The sequence below is a fragment of the Gadus chalcogrammus genome, chromosome 18, assembly GCF_026213295.1.
Source record: "Gadus chalcogrammus isolate NIFS_2021 chromosome 18, NIFS_Gcha_1.0, whole genome shotgun sequence".
In the NCBI taxonomy this organism is placed as follows: Eukaryota; Metazoa; Chordata; class Actinopteri; order Gadiformes; family Gadidae; genus Gadus; species Gadus chalcogrammus.
In genome coordinates, this window is record NC_079429.1 from 14,098,852 (window position 1) to 14,119,174 (window position 20,323).

General features: G+C 41.5%; 2 long non-coding RNA genes across 3 annotated transcripts in view; one reads left to right on the top strand and one right to left on the bottom strand.

Moving 5' to 3' along the window:
- LOC130371125 (uncharacterized) overlaps positions 1–9,751 on the top strand; it is a 32,348-nt gene extending 22,597 nt beyond the window's left edge. The window contains exons 2-5 of one of the 2 annotated variants that reach the window (XR_008893129.1): positions 6,580–6,673; positions 7,006–7,035; positions 8,247–8,543; positions 8,875–9,751. This is a non-coding gene — a long non-coding RNA (uncharacterized LOC130371125). The other variant, XR_008893128.1, reaches the window with a different exon arrangement.
- On the bottom strand, positions 2,982–4,872 carry LOC130371126 (uncharacterized). Its single transcript, XR_008893130.1, has 3 exons — positions 4,657–4,872; positions 3,432–3,757; positions 2,982–3,102 (listed from the first exon to the last, which is right to left on the bottom strand). It is a non-coding gene; the product is annotated as an uncharacterized LOC130371126 (long non-coding RNA).
- Positions 9,752–20,323: the final 10,572 nt, after the last annotated feature.

A 20,323-nucleotide genomic window follows, 5' to 3' on the forward strand; every position in this document is an offset into this window, starting at 1 on the left:
TAACACCTGAACCACAGCCTTAATTAAAACAGATGACAGAAATCTCACAAAACGAAGAATGGTTGGAGTGGAAGCATACAGACTACGGCAACACATGAACTTATTTATATTTCTGAGGATTTCTATTCGAGTAGAATAAACAGTTTGCCTAAGGCGCTGCTGATTCTGAATCATTAACAGTCTCACAACATTTTATCTCTCAACCAAATGATACAACCCAAATACTTTGTTAATGTATGATGTTGGTTTTTTTTTTATATTGTGGTTAAAGCATAACATTAAAATGTTCTTGATATTTGTTTATAGCTAAGCTCAACTGGACTTTTTATCTGTTATTATATTTGCAGTCAACACGAATGGCATTCAAAAAGCAACCAACCGTTCCCATTAAGAACCACCATGCAGGCAGCTAGCGGCTATAGAGTAATAAACTACACCTGCACGCTCACACACTTTTTGTGCACTGTTTGGAATCACACAATTTCCGCTGGAGGGGATTCCAAACTATTCACTGAATGAATGTTAATTGGATGATTTGACTCTACTAAAACTGAGGTGCCACATCCTCCGTTGTTTGAACTGAGACCTGCAGCACATGACCAAGAGAAAGAGAGCACTCAACGACGATGGAAATGTCTAGATTTTATTTCCCTGTCCTTACGTGTGCTTGTATTTCACCCCGAATAATGTGCTCTCTCTTTCTCGCACAAATGAACAGTTAGCTTCTGTTTACTGCTTCATTACCGTCTCTTCCATGGTAAGGAAGGCTGAAGCCTGCTGAGTATAAACCGCTGAATGGAACAGATTGAATAGGCTGGCCTCCATAAGAAAAAAGGTTTTTTTGCTGCACTGGGGGGAGTGGATGGTTAGCGGGTGCAGGTGGGCAGGGGGTCCTTGAAACAGTCAAAGGAATGGATCCACGTCATTTTTCATGTTTCTTCATTGACGATGCTGAACGACAGCCGTGAGGTGTTAGGAGAGATATTATGCTACATTGCGCACTCATGGTTACGAATACGACAAAAAGCTAAATCGGCGTTCAACGTGATTATTTATTTGATTTGTTGCCATGACCTCTCATTGTATTTTCCCTCCATTGGTCTGGTCAGCACATAGCAAATGGAATATGCGAGCCTGATTCCCCTGAGTCAATCCAGGAGTCGCGGCAATGCTTTCATGCTAGACATTTGTTCCCTTTTACAATCAACATTGGAAACAATGGAAGAACGTGCAGTGAAACATGTACTTGAAGCTGGTGCTTCTGTTGGCATTAAAACATTGTTTTTCACCGGTTAAAGGTAGAAGAGATAGTCGAGGTGGTCAGAGGATATGTCAGCCATTTTGTTTATTTGTTTAAACTTTCCACGGCCTCTTCCATATAAGAGGCAGGCAGCCGTTGTCAATACAATAGTTTCTTTGAGTGTATAATTGAAAACAAGGAGACAGAAAATTATTGTGTGAATTACTTTTAATCACTGATGGAAGATATTGAAAGCAGTCACAATTCACAAGATGTTGTTTGATGTGTTGAGATCATATTTCAGATATTGATGGATGTTGTTTTACAGCAGACCTCTTCAATCTTGTCATGTTTTATTTACCTCAATAATTTGCTCATTACAACTTTGTTCATCTTGCAACGTCTTCTCACTCATTTCCATGTGAGTGCCGGTGACACAGAACTGAGTTTCCACATGTTGTGCCATCAGCACACTAATGCAATGTATTTTGCCAAGCAACTAATGAAGAACAAATCGGTTATGATTAGTTATTACACAATAATAAGCTTGGTCGCATGGAGATGAATCTACCAGGATAAATTAATGAATCACCCTTTTTAAAGTGGTTCAAAAGCCTTCTTTTGATTAACAAATGACTCCAACTGAATTAACTTGTTGGTCTAACACGTCATTATCAATTTATAATTATGACTTTTTTCAAAGTCTGTCAAAAAATCACAAATAACTATTAATGAAAGTCGCAAGGTGTAATATGGAGCCGCTCCCAGTTAGTATGCCAGAGATTCTAATAATCCTACCACCTAATACCAGGTGGTAGAATTACCATCTGGTAGTAGGTGCTAATTACTACCATGTGTTCTGTCCACTACAACTGTCTGTGCCACTGTGTGACATGAACTTATCTGTTACAGCAAACATTAAAATGATGTTAATTTCTTTTACAGCAGCAGGGCGTTTATTTGAGGTGGTTCAGTGCATGTATCGGCTTTAATCTTATTTTAAATAGATAAACAAAAATATGCCGTAAATTGGATAAAAAACAAAATGCTTTATACTGGATTACAAGTTAAATGTTATTTTTGTACATAAATATAATAAAACGCTGTACATGTTAATATAAAAATGATCTGAAGTTTGTAATTCAACAATAAGTTGTATTTATATCCAGCTGTGTGAAATCTCATTCCTCTACATAGTCACAACCCTAAACAGAAAAACACTTTAACCACTCATCCTTAATGACCTTCAGATTTAAGGAATACACACTACTGATTTCTGTAGTCGGACATGCATTCCTTCATTATCATGAACAGGAAAAACTTTGATTTCATGTGTAATGTTAAATGACATTTGAATGTGTGCAAATAAAAAATATTGTTATAAAAAAAAAACTAAGATTAATTTCATCTTAAATTATGGTTAATTACCTGCCATTTTAAAGGTTAAATTACTGGAAATATCTGTAAATCCACAGGCATCTTATTGTTTTATGGAAAAAATTAAAGATTCTCTACAATGTAACAGAACATTCCCAGAAATATACCTTTGTTTTCTTACAGTGTTTTAGATTAGATAACTTTATTCATACAAAGAGGTAGATTTGGTGTACAGTAAAGTGTTTGAGACACAGTTAACATTACAAAATCACAGCAGTAGTGAAAGGGAAAGTGCAAGTAATGCATCCTATTGAATGGCAGGGATCAGAAAAGGGGGGGAAATAAATAAATAAGGGGGGGGTTGGGGGTGGTGGTAGATGTCATTACTTTAGGTTTTGTGGGCAATATTTTGCATCCAACTGAGAATAATTTCCTTCTCATTTGCTCCTCAAAACATCCACGCCATTTGCATCCAAGATCAGATTCTGAAAGACAATAAATAATAATAATAATTATGAAAAATTAAGGACATATTGTTACACATTGTTGGAATAGAGGAGAAGTAAAGAAACAATTCAGAAGGTCCTCAAGCTCTTGAAATGGAATGCAAGAACTTCATTTTGGGACCTATCATTTAATTACATACCTGATACTAAAGATGACACAAAATGTCACGTACATAAAATATAATCAGAAAAAGATTTCTAGTTTGATTAACAAAAACGATGACCCAAATGTGAAAGGGTGAAGTGAATCCTCAAAAGCTCATTGACTTAGAGAAGCTAAGAGTTGAGGCTGAGATGATGGGACTCACACATCCACATCCGGATGCACCGGCCACACATAGCCACCACGCTGGAGATCTGGAGGGCCCGTCCACACTCTGCGCTCATCAGGCAATCCCGGGTCTTTGTGCAACACGTGGGGCAGCTGCTGCCCTTCTTGGCTTCCGCCACTGTCTCTGTCTTCCCCGCTGTCTTGGCCTCGATCGTGTCCTCATAACTCTGGGGTTGAGTTTGCATCGGGGCCAGGTCACTTTCGTCCAACATATAACCTTCACCCTTGCCAATTTTTTTTTATGTATTATTCCGGTGTTAGCTTGAAAAATGCTAGCTTTGTGGACCGTGACGTCTCTGATGTCTGGGATATTTGATTACAAAAAGAAAGGGAGGAAGCAAAGGGTCATGAAGGGGTTAGGTTGTGCCATTGAAATTGTATGCTGGCTGACATTATAGAGCTATGTCCTCAGAATGCATTATTGGATTTTTTTTTGGCGATATTTCACCTTTTTGAGAGGACTCAAGAGAATTGTAGACTTGTAAAATCAACTTCTAAATCGAAGAGGCTGATAACAATGGTTTTGCTGGTGTGTCAAGCTGGCGCAGGCCTGTCTGTCTTTATGAAGTTGATTGTGATGCCTTGCGATTGCTAAGGCTTTCGTCTCGCTGTGGCTTGCTTAAGAGAAACACAGCGGTCGATCCTCGTTGTTCCTGGAGGAACAACTGCACTAACTAACACTAATAGCATGTTGGTGTTGGAGTGCAAGGAAAGGTTATCAGGAAATACCATGTTGTTGTTGTTGGAGTGCAAGGAACGGATATCAGGCTATGTGGCTGTTGCTACTTCATAGAATCTAAGAGGGACTTCATAGAGATCCAATTATTGACAATACATTTGCATCTACATTTCAGATTGGGGACCACTTTCTAACTAACATTTATCAAAAGCCAGACATTCCGTGTAAAGTTGAAGACAAATGAATAACAGATGTCCATTCAGCATGGTAGATTAGGCCTACATTAATCATTCAGAGATATTTACAATTCAGATGAAAACACGATCCAATCTGATCACTTCCTCTATCATTCACACAATTAATGTCTCATTTATCTAGCAGATGAACCAAACGACCACAAAATCCTCTCAACATTCAATGACCGAAGTCCAGTGATAGCAACAACAAATAAGCCATAGACAATACAGGAGATTATAGTAATTGTAGTAAAATAAAGACGACATTCTAATGGTAATAGCCTTACCGTGGTTTGGTACTAACATATGAATGACAAAAAGAAAGCATAAAAAGAAGCGCACCCTGGGAAGTGAGGCTGTGCCTGTGAAACAGGTATAGCTACTCCTGGCCTTCTGTGGACGTCCTAAAATGCTATTGGAATGCTATGCTGATGTCATCACATCATTGTTTTTAAAGTCGAAATGTGTTATATATTTCAACTAGCTCGTAGCTCTGTAGCTGTCTGTAGTCGATGGGGATTTCAATAACGTATTTAGTGGGCGGCGGCATGTGGCTCCGGAGGAAGAGCGGGTTGGCTGGTATACGGACGGCTGCTGGTTCGGTCCCCGGCTCCTCCCAGCAGGGTGTGGAGGTGTCCTTGAGCGAGACACCTCACCCTAGCCATGCAACGACAGTCCCGTAGGACTGTCGGTGCCGTCGTCGGTGTGTGCCGTCGTCGGTGTGTGTACGAATGTTACTTTAGTTAGTTTATTTTTATTTATTTGCCACATACACAATTGTACAGGGCATTTCGTAGTGAAATTCTTACGTACCAGTCCGGCTGTAATTCAACTATATAAAGTGCAATATTATAATAATGATTGGGTGGTCACTGGGTGGTGGGCTAAGTGGTTTAACACTCTGATGGCCTGGGGAAAGGAACTCGTCCTCATCCTCTGTGTTGGCCCTCAGCAGACGGCAGCGTCTCCCTGAAGGAAGCCGGGTAAACAGCCTGTTGTTGGAGTGGCTGACATCACTAGTGCTCTTTTTGGCTCTTTTTCTGCATCGTTTGATGTGAATGTCCTGCAGGTTGGGGAGGCTGGCCCTGATGGTTCTCTCAGCTGAGCGGACCACCCTCCTTAGAGCCAACAGATCCTGCTTGGTGGTGTTCCCCATCCAGGGGGTGATATACTCCCGCTCAGGATGCTCTCTATGGTGCAGGTGTAGAAGTTCCTGAGCACACTGAGTGGAAGTTTAAAGTCTCTTAGTCGTCTGAGATAGTGGAGATGCTGACGGGCTTTCTTCACAACGGTGTTGGTGTGACTGGACCATGAGAGGCCCTGTGTGATGTGAACACCGAGGTATTTAAAGCTGTCCACCCTCTGCACCAGGGCTCCGTTTATGCTGAGCGATTGGAAGCTCCTCTGCTGTTTCCTGCTGAAGTCCACTATAAGCTCCTTGGTCTTGTCGACGTTCAGCTTGAGGTTATTCTCCTCACACCAGTCCACTAGATGTTTGATCTCAGAGCGGTAGGCAGTCTCATCATTGTTGGAGATCAGGCCCACCACAGCTGTGTCATCAGCGAACATGACCATGATGTTGGAGTCTAAGGTGGCAACGCAGTCGTAGGCGTAAAGGGAATACAGCAGAGGGCTCAGCACGCAGCCCTGGGGGGCACCGGTGTTGAGGGTGAGGGGGGATGACATGTGATTGCCCACTCTAACCACCTGCGATCTATCGGTCCGGAAATTAAGGACCCACCTGCAAACGCTGGGATGCAGATCTCTCATTTTAGTGACCAGCTTGGAGGGGGCTATCGTATTAAATGCTGAGCTATAATCAATAAAAAGCAGTCTGACGTAGGCCACTTTCCTGGTGTATAAGTGGGAGAGGGTAGTGTGGAGTATGTGGGCTATGGTGTCATCTGTATGAAGGGGTCAATGTTAAACAATATTGTAAAGTGCAGTCCATTTACCATTCAATAACAACGCATCACTTGCTCTGAAATAGATAAACAAATAAATTCTTTAAATAAGATAACATCAAAATGCATTTTAAAATGTTTTTAAATATATAATAAAATATTATTATTGTAAAAAACATTATAAAATTCTATACATATTAATACAACAAGGAGCTGTAATTAGTAATAAAACAGTAAGTTTCTATTTATATCCAGCAACATACTGTAATGGTTTTTACAGGGTTTTGCTTGGTCATTGTGTTCCAGTGTAGGGAGGCTCAGCTGGCAGGCTGTTGGAGTGGGAGGGGTTCTGGGAGTGTCCAAACTGTCCACGTGAAGACTCTCCTGAACAAAGAGACAGGTATGGGCTTGCAAGCACTTTCTATTTGTAAAAGCTATCAGTTATAAGATGTGATGCGAATGAAAATATGTATGAAATCCCTATCCATCAAAATCGACGGAAATGAGAATCTACAAAGCTAGTTGAGATAGAACACATTGGGACTTAAAAACAATGGGATGTGATTCAGCAAAGCCTCCCAATTCAGTCGCATGATAGGACGACCACGGAGGGGCCAAGAGTGGTTAAACCTGTTTCACCCTGTGACTCAGGTTACTGCTCATGTTACTTGACACACAGAAACCTAGCCATACGTCATTCCTTTGGTGTTTATGCTTTGTTTTTACATTCAGACCTGAAGGCGACCACAGGACTAAACCACGGTAAGGCTTTTAGAATCTCGTCTTCTATTTGATTACTATTATTATAATCTCCTCTATTGTTAATGGCTTATTTGTTTTTCGCCATCACTGGACTACGCTCATTGAATGTTGAAAGGATTTTGTCATAGAAACGTGGACTCGAAATGCCAACCTAGACGCCATATGGCAACTGTCTAACACACTTTGTCATTGCTAATGAAGGCCTGCACGTGTGCGTGTCTGTGTGTGTGTGTGTGTGTGTGTGTGTGTGTGTGTGTGTGTGTGTGTGTGTGTGTGTGTGTGTTAGTTGTGTGTGTACATGCGGATGGCAAAGATAAGTCGCTATTTAACCATCAGTAACATGATTTTATGTGTGATAATATCCATGGGAAACAATCCTATCTGACAGTTTGAACAGGGACCCAAATCAGGGGAAGAAAAAAACACATACATATATTAAAGTGAGTTTTGTTCATCTGCTAAATAAATTAGACTCCACTAATTGTGTGAATGATAGAAGAAGTGATCATATTTGATTGTGTTTTCAGATTTTACATCTGAATTGTAAATATCTCTGAATGATTCATTTAGGCTTAATCTACCATGCTAAATGGACGTCTGTTATTAATTTGTCTTCGACCATACACTGAATGTCTGGCTGGTGATAATGTTAAAAAATGTTAGTTAGAAAGTGGTCCTCAAAACTAAAATGTAAACCCAAATGTCATGTCAATAATTGGATCTCTATGAAGTCCCTCATGGATTGTTTGAAGTAGCAACAACCACATAGAGTTATAGCCGTTTCTTGCCCTCCAACAACAACATGCTATTAGCGTTAGTTAGCACCGGTTACATTCAACCAGGAATGCCGTTCGACCGCTGTGTTACTCTAAGGCAAGGCACAGTGAGATGCCGCTGGTTTAATTACACTTTAAATGATTAGCATCTCAAGCCTTCACAATAAACGTAATGAAGACAGACAGACAGGCAGGCCTGGACCAGCTTGGACCAAGACACCCCCTTTCTGTCTCCTCATACACAGCTTTGTGCCGGTGCGGTACAGAAAGGGGATACAATTTTAGGCATTTAGGGCGATTATTTGATTTAAACTCTCTTGAGTCCTCTCGGAATAGTGGAATATCGCCAACAAAAACTCCCATGATGCATTCTGAGGACCAAGCTCTATAATGTCAACTCCTTCATGACCCTTCCCTTCCTCCTTTTTCTTTTAGTAATTTAATATCCCAGACATCAGAGACGTCACAGTCCACAGCGAAATAACAAATCAAAAACAATGGGCAAGGGTGAAGGTGAAATGTGGGACGATGGTGACCTGGCCCCGAGGCAAACTCAACCCCCGAGCTACGAGGACACGATTAAGACGGACACAGCACCGAAGCCCAAGGGCAGCAGCTGCCCCACGTGTTGCCTCAAGACCCGGGACTGCCTGATGAGCGGCGAGTGTGGACGGTGCCTCCAGATCTCCAGCGTGGTGGCCATGTGTGGAATCTGCCTCCGGATTTTTATATGTGAGTCATGTCCTCCCAGCCTCAACCCTGTCCTTCTCTAAGTCAATGATCTTTGGAGGATTCACTCCACACTCTCACTGTTACATTTGTGCCAATGTTTTTGTTAATCAAACTAGAAATCTTGAACCTTTCCCGGTTATATTTTATGTATGAGTGATGTTTGTGTAATCTTTAGTATGGGGTATGTAATGAATTGAGGTCCCACAATTATGTCCTTGCATTCTATTTCAAGAGTTTAAAAATCCTCTGAATTGTTTCTTTACTTTTACTCTATTCTAACAATGATATGTCCTTCATTTTTTCTAAATCATTTATATTTATTGTCTTTCAGAATCGAATCTTGGATGCAATGGCACGGATGTTTTGAGCAGGAAGTGAGAGGAATTAATTCTCGGTTGGATCAACAAGATTTCCCACATATTATGTAACTTCCTTGCAGGCTCGGTGCCACGGGGGGGCGTGACGACAAGACGACCATCCCGCCCCCTTAGTGAAAATGAATAGATGTTATGTTTAAAATAATTTTTACACAACTACTAAGTTCCTAAGTTACAGTTTAGTCTACATTTGCAAATCAAATTAATTTGTTGTTTGGGTTGCTAGAAGTTCAAAAAGGTGTTTTCTGTGTGGAGGAATTAACACTCTCGCAATCATACTGTCATTGTGACCAAGCAGAAGCACTAGTCTAGCTGTCTCATTTTAAAATGGATGTACGAAAATGGATATCAAAGTGATTTCAAATGGATCTAGTACTGATTCAACGTAAGGGATACATACTTCTTTACTGTTGTGCTGGCGAAGAAGCAGTCACTTTCAATGGGCTTTGCTTAGCTCTATTTCAGCAATATCTTTACTATTGCCATTGCAGATTTAACCTTGGTTTTGTGGCAATGTTCTGCAACTATGATAAAGTTATCATTGAGGTTCATATAGCATTGGGTTTTGTCGGTTGTTGTGCGTATTGGCGGCGCACTGTGTGCGTGCGTTGGTTATGATAGATATTTTGTCGGCGTACAACTGTAGGTGTTGGGTGTTTGGCAACACCCCCTCTCCGTATTGCGTCGCCCCCTGACCGGCGCCCAGGTCTGCTTCCCCGTAATAATTAAGATGTAATTAATGCAAGGTTGATCATGTAATTAATTGCATGTAGTTAAAAGATAACAAATGAACTGTACAATAAAGGTTGATTAAAGAACCTGATATTTATGGTTTATTACTTACTTAATCTTATTAATATTGACATTTTAAATTTTTGAGCCAATTGAGATGGACATTTTATAACTAGTTTGGCTCAGAATTTAACCTCAACATGACTAAATTAGTATGAAAGCGGGTGTTGTTAAACTAGGGCTTATCTCACCTGTCTTCTGGAGTGTGTGTGTGTGTGTGTGTGTGTGTGTGTGTGTGTGTGTGTGTGTGTGTGTGTGTGTGTGTGTGTGTGTGTGTGTGTGTGTGTGTGTGTGTGTGTGTGTGTGTGTGTGTGTGTGTGTGTGTGTGCGACAGGGGGGGGGCTTCCACACCATGTTGAAGAGAATACAAATAGGTTGGAAGAAAATACAACCAAATATTCACTTGATCATTACAGAAACGTTTCCCTGCTGCAAACATGTGTCACGTTTGTTGTTAATTTGGCGACCCTACTTCATACTGTCCCTGTGCTGTTGCTCAATCTGATTCTCAAGGAATTCGATTCTGAAGAAGAATTGTGGAGCTACAGAAAAGCAGGCCGTGATTTTTGTCGCAAACAGATGCGGCCGAAATGAGGGCTGAAGTTGTACTATTTTCTTGCTCTTGTGACAACTTCTTTCCCTCTTGCTTCATGTTTAAGTCTTCTCCCTTTGGCTGCTATGGGCTCCTTTAGGTCCTCAGATCTCCTCCCGACTCATACCACAGGCTGCCTAGGATAATGGGAGATGCTCAAATTGGCCATTTGTGCACACTATCGGGGACCGTGCTTCTGTTACTGTATCTCCTTTACAAACTGACTTTGTAGTTCGCTTTAATTTGACAACCCTACTGGATTGTTTCCCTTTTATGACCATCTATCATTATAATCTAGGTCCCTTTCATTGGTTCAAAGGAATAATTGGATTTGGTGAGCGTGTGTGTGTGTGTGTGTGGTCATAGGAATTGTGTCTAGCGCATTCAAGATGACCAAGTCATTTGGTTTGGAATATCAACACTTCTAACTCTCTAAAACTATGCAGAAATGATGTTGTAAGCAGCTGCATAAACCAAGAGACAGATAAGTGCGCTCTGACAGATTCTCTCTCTCTCTCTCTCTCTCTCTCTGGCCTTTTTTTGGTCCCTTATTTTTCTGGCGACAACGTGTGGCTGCCATGGCGGTATGGGCTGACATTTCAAGCAGACAGATTAGGCCCCTCTCCAATTAATTGTGCTTTCTTTCTCCCGTTAAATACACAATCAACCAAAGGCAAATGTCAGGGAAACAAATGAGGGACCACAGTACGACTGACAATTACCTCAGAAGCATCTCAGAAATGCCAATATGGTGGGGCAGGGCCCAGCAAGAGCTAAATTGGAGGGAAGGTAGGTGTATTGTGTGTGTCTGTCTGTGTGTGTGTTGTGTGGGGGTGTTTTTCTAGCAGCGTCCTGGTTTACAGACCATCGTGGATATGGCGCACACTGCAGGTGGCAGTGACAGACACCCAAGGTACCGGATGTTTATGAAAGATTAATAAAGCGATACCCTGCCGCCTTAGCTTAAAGGGTGCATTTCGACATCCTGATAGCATAATTGCATAAGTCCTATTTACTATTTAGCGTCAAACATGCCCAAGTCAAATAGATTACTTGGGCGGATAGTGATTATAGAATGTAAAAAGCACTCTGATTGGCTTAGGATATAGCAAACAAGGCCCAGGGAATCAGCAGCGTTTGGCCATAATACGACTCTATGCTATGAGGCTAACGATATGGATTATGCGTACACAGATAGTCTGAATTCCTTAACACTCTACACATAGATATAACACAATGAAACACCTTCTCATCGCTTTCAATTCATATTCATACGTTGATAGGATTCCGCTGGCAATCGGCCAGGTCACCATGTGTACGGTTTAAAACGAATCGGCAGCTTCAGGAGAGTATAGTTAAATCGAGAGAAACCTACTCAGACTTATGTCCCAATCCCCACTGCTCGACTATTTCCTCCAGATCCTGCTCTTTTTCCCCGCCTGACACAAACATCCGCCCGCTCAGAGATAGCATCACAAAGTCGGAAGGGTAAACGCGCCAGCAGACAGCGTCGGTTTGTTTGAAAATCAATGTGCCATCTCGGCTTGTCTGAATACCAATGTCCGATTGGCCGAAGATGATGACTGAAGCGAGGCATCTGAAGAACTGGAGCGGTGCGAGGGTGCGGGGGGAAGGTCAAAGGGGTCGAAAGCTGGCGGTGGTTATAGCAGGGTGGATGTGTTCATTGAGTCAATAGCTAGCCATTGGCTTCTGTCCATTCTTGGAGAGAAGAACTCCCATAAGAAGAACTTCTCTAACTGGGATCTGCCCCTAACAGTTACCTGTTGGGGGCTTTCTGAATAAGCCACTAACACTACCTTGTTAGGGTACTGTTAGTGGCTTAGTTAGGTACTGTACTTAGTTAGGTACGCACCCTCAGATCAGACGGCTCTTTAAAGATGCATCTGTTTGTAAGTGCTTAAAACCTTACTCTACCAACAGCAATATATTGTTTCTCTTTCAGCTGACAGATGTACTTATTGTAAGTCGCTTTGCATAAAGGCGTATGCCCCCCCCCCCCCCCCCGAAGACCACTCCCTCTCTTTCTCGAACTCTCACACCGGGTCCCTGTTTGAAGTAGCAGGTAAGGAGATGTTTAGATTAAAGAATCAGGCTGGTTTGCCAAGACCCCAGGTTAATTGTAAATCAGTCATGATTATTGCTTAACTCAACTCCTCTCACGGTTGTAAGCACATTCCGAAATTGACATTGACATCCATTATATTCCAATCTAGCATTTAGCAGCTCCCATAGCTGTATCAAGTTTTGATTAGGTGTTCACGAGCCAACAAGCAAAGAGAGGCTGAGAGGAATATAGTTTGGAATACAATTTTTGGTTGCATGTTAGGCTAACTAAACACTGTATTAAGTATCCAGCACTTCCCTTATTTCACAATGTCTGGGTGGAGTGTGGGTGGATGATGGCAGGTTTAAGGAAACTCACCTGGCCCGAGTCAGACTGATTGGCCTCTGAGGGCTGGGTGAGGCTGCACACCTGTTGTGCACTGACTAATTAATGTGCACAGGTTAAACCAGCCATCACCACGCACACTCAGGGCGTTCTCCTACATTGCAACATGAGCCGGTTGCTTCATGTACCATTGTTCTTCGGTTCATCTGTTCTCTGCAATAAACCAGTTTCCAACTTCACCACCCTGTTTCCTGGTTGTGGAGGAGCCCAGTAAAAGCCATCTAGGTTGGGTGTGGCAGCCACCTAAGATGGTGTAGGACAGTACCGCTAGACTGCTAGGCCCCGCGGATCGGCTAGCCTGAATTAGCCTATGGCATGCATTAGTTAACACACTTTTATCAAGTATCTATATAGAAAACTCCTTTTAGGCCTTCTTCAACCTAGACACGCCACGTTAAGTTGAATGTTAAGATTGGGATACAATCGTTTTGGATAGATGGTTTTGGATACAACCATGTAACGTTGCTAGTTGCCATTATAGCAACCAATGAGATCATCGAAAAAAGTTGGAATCGCGGCGAGTTATCTCAGTACCACCCTGCAATAATCAGGTTTCCTCCAGGTTAGGCGCATAGCATGAAACGCCATGGTAACTGAACTGAATGTGGTCTTATCTTGGTATCTGAAACCAAAAATTCTGGCTTTCCCTGAATTCTGTCTCAGCCTATCCTGGTAACCTGAAAATCCAGCTTCTTTAAACAGGTCCTTAGCACACTATGAAAAGTGTGTCTATTTCCTGCCTAGGACATAGACACATACATACTAAGGTGCTTCAGACAGAACGGAAGGTCACTGAGTGCCGCCGAGGCCATGACCCCCTCACGTGTGAAAGGTTATTCTTCATGCTCATCGGTTGTATATAACGGCATATACAAGAACTGGGGGGCGGTTCTTGTATATCATTTTCCACTGATAATCAAGTAAAGGTCTGCCATGTTAGGTTTTCCGTGATGGCAGCTTCCATATCAACCACCACGGCACCGATAGAAAACATTGTATTTAATAATTTTCTCGTGCCACCTTGAAGAATTGTTTTAATAACTAACAAACTAAACGTCATATAAAATATGAAGATAAAATTCACATTTCTTGCCAGAAAGGTTACAAAAAGCCAATGTTTTGTAGAATCTATATCAAAATATTGCATTTTCCACTGCGAATATGTCAGCCATGTTTTTTTTTGGTAGACAGAAACTTGCCACGTGACTCTGGACGCAGGCCTATAGAAAAGAATAGGCCAAAAAACATAGCCATCTCACATTTTTATAGCAGTTTATTGTCAAACTACTACATTTTCTCTTTGGACCAATATAGTTCAACTGCATTTTTGGTGTGGGTAGCATCAAGGCGAGTTACCTTGTGTTACAAAGGGCTGGATCCTAGGCATCACGGCTCACCGTAGCTCCAGGCTGTGACTGGCCCTGCAAAGACCCCCAGTATGATCTCATATCACAATAAATCAAAGGACGTTTCACCGAATTGATGATGCGAATGGCCTTGAATCTGGCCTGTGGCATCAATCCCTTCTGTCTCCCTCCCTCTCCCTCCCTCCCTTTATCTCACGCCTGGCTCTCTCTTCTGACACAGGCTAGTTAAATTAAAACCCAATTGTAACAACGGGGGCCATACAAAAACCTCCTAGCCCTCGGAGATAACCCCCTCCCATTGCTCACCAGTCCATGTGGAGGTCTTGGCGTCGCATTTGATCACGTATCCCCCGCGTCGTGAGTCCAAGATCTCCAGAATACCAAACGTGATGTGAAGTAGAAATGCAAATGCATTGAGGCAATATTTGGGCCGTTTTTTTAAGCAATGTTTTGTGGTTCATGAATCATCAATACATTTTCATGGTTAAAGTCATTCACTGGCTGTAAGCTTGAAACCCTGTTATTACATCACGTGACTCATCTTTGTGTGTTTCGCAAACAAACAAGGCAAAGAAGTGAGAGAGGGAGGGACAGAAAGGACATTGACCAAGATGGATAAATAAGAGGGATTTGTGTCACCAGCGGCTTTTATATTCGTCGAGCGTCTTTCGTGTGCTGTCGTCAATCATCTCCATGGAAACGCCTTGAAGAAGACACAATGTCTAGTTTGAACATGACTCCATCCCAGGATTCACAGTCAGAGTTCCGTGGAAGGAACAAAGAGTCTCATCTTGTTTTATCAAACTGTCTTGTATATTGTTAAACACTGGACACTTTCAGAACGTGTTTGCGTTGAATCCTGTGCATCCAAATGACGCGTATAATCTCAAATGTCAATTATGTAGAAAGGATCTGCATTAGAGAAAACAAAAACGCAAGGGGATGGGAAGAAATAAATCAAAAGACAAAAGCTGTGAAAACCCATAGTGTGTCTGTGTGTGCGATAACAAACAGAGAAACACCCGGTAATTACGTGTTCTTCATTTCTGTGGACTTCCCAACGAAACATGCTTTTTTGCCGATCCCCTCTGAGGAAGAGAAAATGGTTGTTGTTGGTTTTTTTGGTTATCTTCTTGAAAACAAGCAGAGCCATTGTAATCCTCTGCCTCCTCGCACTGTAGTCCACCAGACTTGGGAGGTCAGCGGCGGTAGACAGCAGCCGAATTACAGACAATGTATCATTAGTGGCAGCACGGCTCCCCAGTGGATTATCAAGGGCATTCTCATTGCCTTGCGTTGCTGCCAGGACCGACTCCTAAATCTGGGCTCTGTTCCTGCCCCAGAAGATTGGGGTGATGGTGGTATGGGATGGGCTGGGGCTGGTGGGGGGACATGGGGGGGGGGGGGGGGGGGGGTGGCCTGGGAGGTGTGGGACATCACCTCGGTAAGCCACTGCTACCACAGCAGACAGTATAAAAGAAAAAGCTCCCAAAAAACATGGTCTTTACCTGGGGCTGATTCCAGACAAGACAAGATGAGTGTTTCAACCAATCGTTTTACATGAGTCCACAATCCCCGGATGATTTTCTCGAAACTCAAAACTCCCTGTAGACTTAAGCGAGAACCTGAGGTTGAGAATAAATAAGCAAAGGAAGGTTCGGAATGGTCTTTTTTTGGATCCTGTTTTTGGGCGTGAGCTGCGGTGAATACAGAGCAGTCCCCGGTGAGGAGTGTTTGTTTGCCGACAGGTCTGTCCTGATAGCGGGTCAAAGCAGGTAGTGGCTGACAACGTGTGCTCCTAACGCTGTTACGCTGGGATGCCAAACATGACAGGTCCAAGTTCCTTTTCTTTTTTTTTAACAAAGATATTCCTCAGATAGACTATGGGGAGAGCAGTTTAATACGTTTTAAGCTTTAATTTAAAACTTTAGAGGGATTCAAAAGGTTTCAGAGATGTTTAGAGATACATATAAATTGTTTTGCACCATGCATAGCAATTTCAGATTTCTGCACTGAGGAAGGAAAACCTCGATTATCCCAAATGGGTGGTCGATTTATCTAGTGGTAAGATAGCAGGTAAACGTTAAGTTAGCTAATGTTACCGGCGGATATAGAAAAAAAATTACATTATGTGAATAAGGTAACATAACTAATGCTTTAATATAATGACATATAATTTCATCCTGAGTCAGATAGAATCTCACAGCAATGATGCTGAAGATAACTCCAAAATAGACAACAAATCCAAAGCTACACCAAGTCATCAAACATGTATTTTGAGAGATTGAGAGACCCCTAGTGGCATAAATTACATAGTATACCATTTTGAAATTATTAGATAATTTGCATTGTGTTTTTAAATTGATCACTAATTGGTCACTATCCAATTGTACAACACAATTTCTCATAAAGGTGACCCAATTAAACATAGCCAAAACCTTAACTGCTAACATGTTCATGCTAACATTTGTGTTTATATATTGTAAAATTATCCTTAACTTTCATTGAAGTATATATATATTTATGAAAAAGAATTAACATCACAGCGAATTAAATGGAGGGAGATTACTTTTGCTTAGACATGGAGAGTGAGAGAACGAGAGCGGAAGAGCTGATTAATTTTCATACCCAGAGAGAAAATGTGTTTAAAAAGGGTATACCCATGCAGTGATTGTCGCTAGCGCACCATAACGTGTAATTTTAACTTATCACCATTATGAGAAATTTCCCCAATTGGTTAGCAAGTAATTGTGAGGAGTGGGTGGTTTTATTTGCTGTCCCCATACCCTGAGCACCAATTACTTCCATGCAAATGTAGCGAAACACTTTGTGAATTTTGGCTAAATTACTAGCATTATCTTCCCTCCCTCCAATGCATCTGCCTTTAATTGAGCAAACATTTCTTATGTAATTTGTCTAATTAGGTCGATACTCATTTCATCCAGTCTGAAATACATCCTACATTATACGATTATTCATGAACATTGTAAATTACCTTGCATTCTATATGCCCATACAGTTTCCAGATGTGAATGTCAGTAGGAGTGTGTCTGTGTGTGACGATAGATGACCATAGTAACAAGGTTGAGCTGAGTGGTTTCTTCACTTAGTGAGAAGAGCATGGAATTGGATAGAATGGAAGCACGGGTGATTAATAATAAACACAGCATAGGCTTGAATGCCATATCAAGAAGCATACTTCAAAAGAGCTGATTTTATTTTGTCTGGCCAAGAAAAAGATGTTCTTTGCAGGCAAACTGATTTTATACTAAATGTGGTTTTTGTTTGGTCATGGTAGTTCAGATGAGGAATACAGTTTTAATTGTGGTTTGAATATAAGTTGTTGTTTTCAAAATGATTATTACAAACAGGAAATCATCACCATCATGTGCGGTCTGTGCAGTTAAGCCACACCGGCATTTACAAAGGATTCTAGGAGTTTCTTCTATGGATATTCTGTAGCTAAGCTGGATCCAAGCAATGAATCTGTGACCTGTAAAAAAAAATCTCATACGTAAATGAAAGATTTGTTTATAATCGTGTAATCAGCCATCATATACCGCAAACTGAATCTGTCAGCATTACTGTAGCATTCAGTATCTATACTTATGAAAGTAACATTGTAATCAAGCAGATAGAAAGGGCTTACTATCGTTGCTCATTATCTACAACGAATAGTTCAAAGTTTATCATGTCAAAACAACAGTGTGTGTGTGGGTGTGTGTGCCTCTTTGTTCACCCTTCAGGGGACAACAAACAAAGACAAACTCACTGAATTTACCAAACATTTATGGCCCTATGGAGTTGTTTGATGCAGTGTGTGTGTCTGTGTCTGTGTGTGTGTGTGTGTGTGTGTGTGTGTGTGTGTGTGTGTGGTACCTTTAGATCTCCTTTTGTGGAGCTGCAGCGGCACCACATGTGGTTTGACACACTTTTGTTCCACGGGTAGAGCTCTTCACAGTCCTTGCGCTTGGAAGCTGCGAGCAGTTTCTTCTTCACTCCTAGAAATGTCAAACACACACGTGAATATAAATATTTTGCACCAGAATTTGGGAATAATGCAGTAGTGCAATTGTATCGCACCAGAGAACTACAGACTGCACACGATTATTATTAGCCTATATGCTCTACTGTCATGAATACAATGCCTCAGCTCAGTGAGAGACTGGTGTGCCATTGATCAAATCCATGCATTATGGCAAACTCCTTGTTGTAGCCTCCCTTCTCTTCCCCTTCTTTCGCCTCCATCCCAACTCCCATTGTTTTTCTCATGGACCCTTGTCTGTCTGGGGTGACCACCCTCACTTGTGCCCCCTCAGCGAGAATCTGTTCCATCCCATTTACAAAGGCCATTGGTTCCGTGGCACTGGAGCTCAATACAAAAAGCACATCACAAATGCAAGAGCCACAACACAACAGAAGTTAGCGTTAACGGATGTTGAAAATGAAACGGGCCAACCGTTGCTAGGCTGGCAATTATTATATGCTTGTACGGAACAGTTTTTTTTTCATACGCGATTATCCACATGACATTATAAGTCTTTGGGAAGAAATTACAAGTGTATTCCCCTCACTTGAATAGCAACTAGGCTACTATAACTATAACACTACTAACTACAAACCCTTCTGAACGCTGACGATGATAAAAAATCTCTCGGCGTATCCCTTTAAAACCAGTCGGGTCTAAACGGAAACGAGAGAATCAAATACAAATCAAGGCCTCCTTGCTTTTGTGACTAATGAGACACAATGCTCGCATTGCCGTAATTCGCAAAAAACCTTTGGGCAGGTTATAAGAGGTGCCAGAAGTGCCCAAAAAAAGTTTGGAACTTCATTTTGTTAACAGCTTTTTAGTGTTTCACCAAAGAGTAAGACAAAGTGTAAAACAAAGTAACAAAACCACGGAAAAAAATACAAAGTAAAATATGCGGTGATAAACAGCAGATGGATGGTTGCTCTTGTGCCTCGTTGGCTCGTCAGGCTCACAATGTGTCCACTCTGTATTTCAATCAGCAGCTGCTACTCAGAGAAAATGGCTCCAAGCTAAATCCAATGCTAGTGGTGGGAGAGGAGAAAAAACACACAACAACTACAGGATGCATCAAATGCGTACTCTGTCCCATAAATATGGGAAAAATCTAAAAAGCAATTTAAATTGCATCACCATGGTCTCTGCACAAACAGTGTAGCCCTGGGAAGATGATTATTTTGTTGATATAGAGGCTGGTTCTTCCAGTTGGAAATTGTCAAGTCAGAGTGAATCCCATCACAAGACAATGTGTGTGTTTGTGTTTGATTGGTGTCTGTTTAGGTGTGTGTGTGGGTGTGTGTTTTTGTGTATGCGTGTGTGTGTGTGTGTGTGTGTGTGTGTGTGTGTGTGTGTGTGTGTGTGTGTGTGTGTGTGTGTGTGTGTGTGTGTGTGTGTGTGTGTGTGTGTGTGTGTGTGTGTGTGTGTGTGTGCGCGCGAGCGCATGTGTGTGCGTGCGTGTGTGTGCGTGCACGCTGTGTGTGTACATGTGTTGCGCTTGTGGGTGCGTGTGTATGTTGTGCGATTTCTTTGTGTATGTTTGTATATTTGTATGGATGGATGACCATAATATGAAACCATATTTCTCCTCAAAGATGAGATGTGATAGTAGTTTAGTTATGTGGAAAAACCACAAATCAAATTTGGCCTGCTCAAGTTGATTTATCACAGCAGTGAAATGTCTGTCCTTCCACTTCAGAAAATGAATGCATAATTGTTTATCCAATTTGCTTTTATGAGCTAGTGGAAGAGCAATACAAACATATTTTCTAAGTTTTCTAAGATATGATTATGTAAGTTTAACTGCAGAATGTTTTATACATGAATGTTGTTGCTGATGCTACTTCTTTTTAAAGTATGTTTATTGTCTACTGTAGTCATTTCAGCAATATTATGCAGCGCACCATCCAGCCTTCTCAATTGCAATAGTTTAGTGTTCCGCTCAAAAAAATACATATGCCTATATTATGTGCATAGGTTTAATGGAAGTAGAAAGCATTATGAATTAGTCCCACCAGCCAGTAAGATATGACATGAGATATGACATGAGTATGACACAGGGGATATATCCGGCACCTTTGAATGTCCCATATCAACTGAAATTCAAACTAATCTTAAATGAATGCTTATTTGTTTGGTAAATTAATTCAACGGC